This window comes from Furipterus horrens, unplaced genomic scaffold (assembly GCF_987537825.1).
Source record: "Furipterus horrens unplaced genomic scaffold, mFurHor1.1.pri manual_scaffold_9, whole genome shotgun sequence".
Classification (NCBI taxonomy): domain Eukaryota; kingdom Metazoa; phylum Chordata; class Mammalia; order Chiroptera; family Furipteridae; genus Furipterus; species Furipterus horrens.
The window spans coordinates 47,977,240-47,987,965 of record NW_028327179.1 but is presented as its reverse complement, the minus strand read 5'-3'; the positions used below and the strand labels follow the sequence as shown (position 1 = coordinate 47,987,965).

General features: G+C 44.4%; 1 pseudogene; it reads right to left on the bottom strand.

The window, feature by feature from the left end:
* Positions 1–308: 308 nt before the first annotated feature.
* LOC150001687 (uncharacterized protein BRD3OS-like) lies at positions 309–568 on the bottom strand (annotated as a pseudogene).
* Positions 569–10,726: the final 10,158 nt, after the last annotated feature.

The window sequence follows — 10,726 nt, the reverse complement described above, 5'->3', positions numbered from 1 at the left end:
GAAAGAGGAAATAAGTAAAAACAACGTACCAAACTCGAAAAGGTTGTTTGTAAGCAGGATACCCTCTTGATTGATCTACCGGAAGCCTAACAAAAGCCCGCCTGGCAGAGTGACCGGGCCGGACAGCGCGGGCTCAGGCTGACAGGTCGCACCGACACCGCCCCGGGGCTAGGAGCCACCCCTGGGGTTCGTGGGTTCTTACACCACAGCTCGCCTTCACGTGGGGCCTGGGAACCCACAAGACAGCTGAAGGAAATGGGGCCCCTGCTCATCGGATGTCATCCTGCGCCCTGGTTGTCACACTGCAGTCACAGAATTGCGCAAAACTTGGACTGGCCCCTATCCCGGGAGACCTCGAGCTTGTTTCTGTCGTGGACCAGGATGGCCTCATTTCCGTACTGTGAGTACCACGTGCTTCGGCTCCTTCTCAGGTAGGTCCTGGGCGGCACGGATTCCAACTTCTGCTGCTGCTGCTGCTGCTGCCAGATGAGCAGGGAGGTGTCCCGTACCGCCGCTGGGCATAGCCTTCAGACAGGGCTTTCTCGGCCAGCGGGACGCGGCCGCTCATCACGGGCCGGAGCCCCCGCCGGGGCTCTGGAGCCTGCGCCCTCTGGGCCAGTCCTCTTGACTGTTTTGCACCAAACGCTCTGCTGCATGCGCTTTTCAGCCGTTGGAGCTGAGGGTTCCTTGTTTGACTGAATTGTGGAGACCAGGGTCCCAGGGGTTGGTTGGTGGCATCCTTAGGGGGGTGGTGTTACAGGGAGACACGAAGAGCCTCGGAGCATTCTGAAGACACCCAGGAACTGCCGTGAGAAGGCGGGCAGGTGCGCATGGCCCCTGGAGACAGCTGTGGGCACTTCATTGGGTGTGGAGTTGGCTTGGACGAGGCAACTCACTCGGGGGCATTGTCACGTGTCTCCTGTGACTCTGACAACACGGCCTGGACTGCTTAACTTGAAGAGACGTGTGCAACGTCCTGACTGGAAGGACATGCATGGCACAGCTAGCCGCTGACGGCTGCGCCCAGGACCGACTCCCTGGTCAGAGACTGGGGCGGCTCACAGCGCAGCAGGGTGGTCAGGGCCTTGTCCGGGCACTGCAGGCAGCGTTGGCTCCATGCCTTTCCTCTGGCTGGTCGGCAGCTCTTCCCCAAGGTGATACTGCGAGAAACAGACATGCTGTGTGTGGGGCAGCTAAGGGCTGCAGTGGCAGAGGCAGGTTTTGGGGCCCAGAACCTTAGTTCTGGATCATTCCACCGTCAGTTACTACAATGAGCTGGACTGAGCCTAATGCTACTTTGCTTATTCACCAAGGGCTGGGGGCATCCTGGCAAGCTGCTTATTGGAGGGTTAGTGTCTATATCGGCAAAACAAGTCCTGAGAACCTAAGAAGGCCCAGGTCACTGGGGACTGCTGTCAGACAGGCCCCTGCCCTGCCAGGGCGTTCACCGAGGCTGCCAGGCTGAGGCCTGCCTGGTACTCACCCAGCCGCCGGCGCCTTCTTTCTGCTCCTGGCATCTGGAGGCCCCCGCGAGGTGGGGTCTCTGCGACGCCAGGGCCATGAGGCGGGGAGCCTCGGATCCAGGTGACGCCGGTTGCCCGCAGGGCCGCGTCTCCATGGCAGCGTCCCAGGCAGGCCCGCGGGACGAGCCCGTAGCAGTTACATTTTGAATAGCACAAAGAATTGAGGAAATAAATATCCTGCCAGTATTTGAAAACAACCAACTTAGCAAAGAATGTGCTCACATCATTGAAGAATGAGTGAAGTTCTGACATATGACATAGGTCTTTGTTGTTTCACTTTGCTTTCCTTGTTAAATAAAAATAACAACCAGCATTCATGTCTGAACTATTTGTGATTGTTGATTGCAACCATAGGTTAGCTATGAATAGAGTTGGGCAAAAACCAACAAAAGCTTCCTATGAGAATCAGTTAGTTGCATGAAGTTTACAATAATGATCATTGTATATTTTATTATTTGCTTATTGTACATTATACATTTATAGCAACAAAATTTGTAATAAGTGTATGCATGTATCTATATGCATTATTTTTTCAGAGAGCCAGTTGTGAATCATTCACTAGCACATCTCTGCATACAAGGATATACAAATGCAATAAGGTAACATGGATTAGAAGTAGATAAGAAAGAAACAGGAACAACAAGGAGAGAGACATACTAAAGTTAGAAATTATGTTGATACAAAATTTCACATTATAGTGGGCAGATATGTGCCATAGTTGGACATAGATTTGTCTCTAAGCTTCCTAGCACATCTTGTATGAATTTTCAGTGTTTTGGTGAAAAATTGTGTTTTCCCTAACCCAAGTCCAGAAGAAATTTTATCCTGACGGTTTGTGTAGGAAATCAACATGTTTTTATAAATGTCAATAATGTCCTGAGAGCAAACCCTCATTTAGAGTCACAGAGCTGTCCTATTTGAAACCCTCTGTGAAGGGAGAAAACTTTTTTCAAAGTATCTTTCCGTAAGACATACATATTAAAGCATTTATAAATGAAATAATATGAACTCTTGGATTTGTCTTAAAATCCTTCACAAAAGGAACAAACAAATAAACATTTGTTGGAATAAACAATTGAAGCCAGAAGAGTAAAAATATTGATAAATGTTGAAGCTGGGTGATGGGCAATTGGAAATCCATTTTACTTTGAGACAAGATTAAATATGATTAATATGACCTTTGTCTCTTATTTTATAACAGCTCTTCCTCCCCTCTCCCCAACACACCTTTATCCCCCAACCCCATGCTATTCACATGGTGGCAAAAACTGGGTCATTTGTCCTGTAGAATTTCCTACATTGTAGATTTGACTGTTGCATCCTCTTGGTGACAAAAAGTGTCACCTGAACAGAGAAACCCACTAAACTTACCTATTATTTTTGAGGAGGGAGACACAAGAGAAGGAGTGTTCTAAAGGAAACAAAAGGAAAGGGACCTTAGGCAAGAAATCACAGTAAAGAGGGCACACAGCCCACAGGGAAGGTGAGGGCAATAGGGGCCAAAAGGGAGAGGAGGGAAAAAGAAACTGTCTAGAACCTCCAGCTTCGCCTGATCTCTCTGTGATCTTTGCTGTCCAGCACCTTCCTTTCCCTGGAGCCTCAACCTTTGGGCAGAGTGGTGGGGGCTGGGCTGCCAGGCAGGCTGCACTTCTGAGCTAAAACGTAAGAAGAGTTTTGTTTGTTTGTTTGTTTTTAATATATTTCTCTAGAACCACATGCTTAAAAAAAAAAGAACAAATACACTTAAAATCAAATCAGTTTTGAAGGGGCAGCATCTTTATCATCTGTCTTTCTTGGGAGTCATTTCACTTTCAGATATATAGAAAACTACTTGGAAAATGGCAGATTAGACCCAGATTTGCCCGCAGGTGGCTTCTCATACTGTAACTTAATGCCACTTCATCAACATCGGCTTTTCTGGGTTCACTGATCAGTTCGCGCTCTATGAAAAGTGCTTTGCCATAATTTTTCATTAGCTTCACAAGTTATGTCATTTGAAACAATATAAGGTGGCTAACGTTTTAATGACTTTTAAAACCACTTTACAATCAGAAATTCAAGCACCAAATGCCAGTGACTCAGAGACTATTTAGTCATTTGAGATATGACCATAATGCGTGGTAGCAGTTATTTGGATATTGTAGGGTCTTTGAAATGTGTGAATGCTTATACTCACCAATGGCGAGCATCAGCCCCAGTGCATGCCTGTGGCTCAGCTGCAGGCAGAGCGTGTGGGCTCTCCATTCAGGCACACTCACCTCCAGGCACTTCAGTTTCAACACAAAATGCCAGCCCCCGCCCCGCCCCTCGCCCCACTCTCCTTTTTGCTAAGGCGGATGATTTGGTGTTCCAGGCAGCACAGAAGATGTCCTCCCCATACTCACCTAGAAGAACAAGGTCAAACCCACAGCACTCCAAACCTGGGAGATGCTTAACAACAAAGAGGATTGGTCTTCATGGAGAACTGCCTGGGGGTTTCTCTAGGACCTACCAGACGGTCTTATCCACGTTTTAGAAAATGGAATACAACGGAATGGGAAACCATCAGAGCACGTTATCAAGATAAGTACTATTTTGTGAAACCTTTGTTCAAATTATGTATGTGGGTGTATGTGTCTGTACTGAGACATAACGGGGAATGTATTTTTAATGTGAATCAAAACCTTGAAAAATATGGGGGTGGGAATTTCTACTTTCTCAGAGAGCTGGAAAGCAAAGTCATCTGCTGAGAGTGAGGACCACTGAGGAGGTGTTAGTGATCTGAGGGGTAAAGAGAAGGTATGAAACAGTCATCCAGGAGAGTGGAATGGCAATGGGCTAATCCCTAGAAATGGGCCGGAAAATGCCTGTTCGCTGGGCAGCATACAGGGCTCACCAGAGGCTAGTGGTCATCAGTTTTAAGAGAGGTCAGTCAGCATGGTTGGGTGTTCTTTTCTGACCATAATCAACATATGTGGAGATAGGCAAGACATCTGCAGAAAGCTGGATTGAATCAGGGTTGTGATTTAGGTAAGTGAATACATAGAAGCAGAGAAGGGCAGGGTAAAAAGGAGGGAATGTTGTGACCGTGGAATTTAAGCCAGGCCAGATCCAGAAGGCAGAAAATCAGAAAGGACATAATTGAGCTGAATGGCACAATCAATCAATGGGATCTGATTGACATTTATAGGCATACCTCATTTTGTTGTGCTTGGCTTTGTTGTGCTTTGCAGATACTGAGTTTTTTACAAATTGAAGATAACACTCTCAGGAAAAGATTTTGACTTGTTGAAGTCTCATATGATGGATAATATTTTTTAGCAATAAGGTATTTTAAATCAAGGTATGTACATTGTGTTTTTGGACATAATGCTACTGCATACTTAATACAGTATAATATAAAGATAACTTTCGTATACATTGAGAAACAAAATAGAATCATGTGACTCACTTTACTGAAATATTCATTTTATAGCAATGGTCTGAAACCAAACCCCCAATATCTCCAAGGTATGCCTGTACAATGTGAGGTAGCCATCAAGGTTTTTTTTTTGTTTGTTTTTGGATGTGATTATCCATTGTTGAAAAGATTATTCTATCTCCTTTGAATTGCCATTGAGTCTTTGTTGAGAATTAATAGTATGTGTATGGATGTGTTTCTGGACTCTATTCCATTCCATCGATCTATATGTCTGTTATTTGCCAATACCTCACAGGCTTGATTGTTGTAGCTCAGTCGTTTTCACCTGGAGAGAATTTTGTCTCCCCCAATCTTGCAGGGTATTTACCAATGTCTGGAGACAGTTTAGATTGTCATAATTGGTAGGTGTCCTACAATGCACAGGACAGCCTCCCACAACAAAGAGTTATACAGCCCAAAATAGTAATTGTGCCAAGGCTGAGACACTCTGTATGGCTTTACAGTAAGTCTTGGAATGAGATAGTGTGACCTTAACAAAAGCAGTATTTTTTTTGGAGGAGTGGAGGGAATATTTGTGAGGGTTAAACAGGACAGCATATTTAAAAGTGTTACAGACAGAGTCCATGCTAATTTATTGCTAATTTCCTCATTATTTGTGGTTGTTCCTGACCTTGACCAAATTTTCTCCTCTTTGTAATCTTTTCATTGTGATTTCTGCACTTGCTCAACTTTGTAATTCTCGCCATGAAGAATTTTTTATAATACAGTCCTGCTTGTTTTTCCTCTTCACACACATGGTTCAGGGGCTGGTATTTGCTGTCAAAACATTGTCTCCCTTATGGCTGCCTGGTGTCTGAGGAGGTGTGGGTGATGAGGACAATTAAGGTCTACTGCCAGCAAATTACAAGTATGGAATACGATATTATTGACTACAGTGACCATGCAGCTTCCTTTGTAGAGGCGGTTCAGCCTGGTGCTAAGTGGACTGATTCTCTGGACAAGAAGATGAAAGTCTCAGGCTTTCTTGTTCTGCTAGGGCTCTTCTGAGCTAGATTGCCAAAGATTAATGACCTTGATGACTTTCTCTCTCTTATGCTGATTCTATGCTACATGCCCATCCTGACTATGCAGACCCCCTGGCCAAGATGGACCTCAGAGAGTTTGCTATACCTCTTCTAATCTGTCAACTTTTCTTTTTCTGTCATTCATTTAACCATTCATTCTTTCATTCTATAAATGTGTGAGATGTGGTGTTATGTTCAAGGACTACAACAAGGAAAAAGATAGATATGATTCTGGCCCTCACAGGGTTTACCTTTTGACTGTGATCAGAGACATTGAATAGATTAATAAATGCTGAATAAAGATTTTTGAAATGAACTGCAATCAGTTCTCCTGTACTGTGTTTATACAGTTGCTTTCACATTAGAGTGGCGGTGCTGAGCGATTGTGACAGAGACAGCACAGCCTGCAAAGCTCAAAGTACTTATTACCCGATATTTTACAGAACAAGCTTACTGATCCCTGGTCAGATGCCTTGGATATGTTCAGGAGGTGAGGTCACCCAGGGAGCCATCTGAGCTAGTGTGAGGAGGGAAGCAGCACTGGTGGAAACCACATATGGTCAGACACTCATGGATATGAGGATTTGTGGGAAACCATCTTCTTGTCCAATATATCTGCATGGTGACTATGGTATTATATACTTGAAATTTGCTAGAAGTTGTTCCCACTCTGCACACAAGAAGTTAAGTATGGAGGTGATAGATGAGCTCATTGAATCATTTCACAAAATATATTTATATCAGATCGTCACATTGTACACTGTAAATATATATAATTTTATCTGTGAAGTTTTCTGTAGTAAAACTGTGGGTAACTCACCCCCCTCAAAGGAAACTGGAAAGATTACCACGTCATCTTAACACAAGGCAGTTTCTATGGGAGAGGAGGAAATCTTCTCATGGAAAAAAATACAAAAAAATATTTTGAGTCAGAAATGTCTGTTTGTCTACCACAATCTGTCCTCCCAATTTTATAGTGCAAAGTGTTAGCTGTCATATGGCTGCCCAGTCAGAAACTACATCTCCCAGAGCCCTTTGTGTCCAGCTGTGGCCACATGACTGGTTCTCACCAATGGAATGGGTGTCATTTGTAGGTTGGGACTTTAATGAAGCAAAGAATGGCCTGTGCTCACTCTGTGCTCTTTCTGGTCCTGCTACCTGGATGCAGAGGGTTCTGAGGTTCTAGGGTAGAGCTTCTCAAACTTCTATGCATACGAGTCATGCACACCTGGGGATCTTCTTAAATGCAGGGCTGGTCAGCAGGTCCAGCGTGAGGGCAGAGATCTTGCCTTTCTGACAAGCCTCCTGGGGACGCCAGTGCTGGTGGCACTCAGACCACTCTTTCAGAAACAAGGCTGTAGGGCAGTGGTTCTCAACCTTCCTAATGCTGTGACCCTTTAATACAGTTCCTCATGGTGTGGTGACCCCCAACCATAAAATTATTTTCGTTGCTACTTCATAACTAATTTTGCTACTGTTATGAATCATAATGTAAATATCTGATATGCAGGATGTATTTTCACTGTTACAAATTGAACATAATTAAAGCATAGTGATTAATCACAAAAACAATATGTAATTATATATGTGTTTTCCGATGGTCTTTAGGTGACCCCTGTGAAAGAGTCATTCGACCCCCAAAGGGGTCGCGACCCACAAGTTGAGAACCGCTGCTGTAGGGGGTGGTGGAACCGTAGAGTGAAAAGAACATGGGCTTCCGAACCACTAAACAAAGAAAAGCTCTTCAATCAGCAACTCCTGACCTCACCTGAGTGATAAATAAGGCTTTTGGGGGGTGTGAGTAGGATTTATTTGTTACAGCATCTAGTCTTCTGGGCATGGTTCAGACAATTCAGTGCTTCTGTTTGAAAGTGTCCTGGCAGAGTATTCAGGAAAAAATCATCCCTGGTTGCCCCCACTCCCTTAATATGTCCCAGATGACTCTTTCATGTTTCAAGAGATCTATACTTAACTATACTTTAAAACCTTACCAAGCCCTCATACCATTAGCTCCTTGATAATGGCCAAGAAAAAAAAAATCTTGGCTTTTATCTGTTGACTCAGATTAAAAACAGAGTGAAAATATGTTTGGGGATTGGTTATGAATGATCTGCCTGCTCTGGTGGGAAGGTTAGTGGAGAGCAGAGCATGAGGGTCTTTGGTCATGAGAGGTCAATCAGGGAGCTCAGAGTGTCCTAATAAAAGTGACCAGTGGGGGAGTATTAGGGCCCTGGTACGGGCTGTGGGGCTGAGGTTGACTGGAACAGCCCAGACAAAAATATGGTCACTCAAAGCTGTGAGACACAAGTGACAGGATCCTGGGCAAGAAAATCAAATGGGATACGTGTATGTGTGTGTGTTACTGGAAGGAGCTGCAATTACAGCAGAGAGGCAGAAGGAGTCTGGACTAGTCCAAGTTCAAAACTCACAGAGGCCTTTTGTATGCTTCCAGCAAACATTTATGGTGAGGAGGCCAAATTAATCTAAGAAACTGATCAGCTGGACCCAGTGTGCTCGAATTCAGCCAAGGATACTAGTGGAAAGTCTCGCCTGCGTTTTGAGTGAGGAAGCCTGGAACAAGAAGGCTGCTCTGTCACCATTGCTCTGATGCTGACCTCCTCTTTCCTAATATGAGCCAGAGCCAAGACCCTCTCAAGCCCTTCTGCTGGCCTGGGGAAGATGCTGGGCCTGAGCATGAGTAGGAGAAACTTAGGGGAAATAGTTATTGGGCTCGTATTGCATAAAGCACCTGGGTGAGTTGCAGAGGCTAGCCTTCATCCCAAGCAATGCTCAAATAACAACATCAAGCCTCTCTGTCAAAATTTTGGAGAAATCGCAGCCAACCTGAGAAAAATGGCAAATTGTCCACCCTGACTAGTCAGGGCTACTTCCTGTGTTGAAAACCATTCTTATTCAAGGAAAACTATACTGGATTTAGAGATGAGGCCAATTAAAAAAAAATTATCCAACTGTCAGCAAGTATTTACTGAGTGCTTACTATGTGCATTGTGAGGGTTAATTGTAGAAACAGGAGATGAATCGGCAATCTATGCCTTGAGGATGTGGAAAAAGCAGAGAACCTATAAAACAGGAGCTGTGAATCTGTGTACTGATTAGACATCTGCCCAGGAAAGTTCTTTGCATTGTTTCAAACTCACCAGCAAGGCATCCTGAGCCCTCCCAGAAAGCCTGGTGTCTGCCTGAGACAGAAGTTGGGGAAAGCTGAGCTGGGCTGCCACCTCCAGCAGAGGACAGAGAGGAAGGGAGAAAGCTACTAAAGGTCAAGGAACAGAGGCAGACAGTAGGAAGCATAATGGTCTCCCCTCCAGGCTGGAGTGTTACATACAGGAAATTCACACCACATCACGTGGTTCTGCCTAGTGAAAACCTGTCCGTGGCCTCCTGTTGCCTTTTAAATGGTGGTCCTTCTAGGCCCGTGAGATCAGACCCAGTGGAGCTCCAGCCTCCTACTGGCAAATTCTCATCATTCCCTGCCCCCCACTCGCCACCCCCCAGGCGACCAGCATCCATCAGATCTTCAGATTTGCCAACCAGGTCCATGTGCCATTCCCTCTAAGGTGGCCAAACCATCCTAGTTTGCTAGGCTCCTAGCAGTTTGTTGGGACACTGACTCAGAGTTTCAAAACCAGGCCAGTCCTTGGCAAACTGGGGTGGATTGGTCACCTTGTTCTCTGAGGCCAGACTCCCTCATCTGATACTTGCCCATGATCAGCTAGCTTTCAGCCCAGTGGCCAATGGCTTAGGAGAAACTTTCCCAGCTGCGCCTCCCTGCCCCATCAGGCCCCAGCTGGACCCACCTCTGGCTTCCTCACTTCTCCTGTATAGCTCTTATTACAACTGCAGTTATGTAACTAGCTGTGGGGTGGGCCATTGTCTAGTTCACTGTTAATGGTCTTAGTGCTTTGTACCTTGCCTGGTAAATGGCTAACACCTAATATGTAAATATTTGTTGAATGAGAATCCAGAGCACCACTGAAAATGTTTCTATATCCCTCAATTAATAATAATAACAATAAAAAATGTATATGTATCAAATATTTACTCTACCAAACTTCAGAGTCTCTCACTGTTTTTCAGCCTGGATGATAATTACATATGTGCCTGTTTTAAAATTGAGTAAACTTACTCATATGTTTTTATGTACTTCTTGAGTATATAAGTTATTTTGTCACAATAAAAAAATTTAAAATTGGAGTTCTGGATATATGTCTGTGTATCTGTGCATTCATGTGCAAGTCTCTCTATATAGATAACATATATAAACTTTTTCCCCAGTTTTTATCTTGCAGCTACTCATTTGTTCACATCAACTTGCTTTGAAGCACAATAAGGTCATTTCAGAGTTGGAAATCCAGATCAAGAAGCAAGAATCCAGGTGTCCTTAGTATGACGAGATGACACAGAAATAATTGGAAGGCTATCATTGAATCTTATGACTTCTACTAATCTTTAAAATTTGAAAAGGGTGGTGTGCTTGGGCATCTGTTTTGAAGTAGTCCGTCTGTGAATCCTCCATGTCCACTGCATTTGAACCACTTTTATATCTTGTTAAGGACTGGAAAAATAAATTGGATCCTATCTTCCATGGTGGCACCTGAACTTTAGAAAGAAGTTAAAGTTTTCCAGAATCCTTGTTTTCTGCAACAAAGCACTCTTTGTATGCTGATACTTCTGTGGATGTATTTATTTCCTGCCAAGTGGTCCCAACTCAACCAATG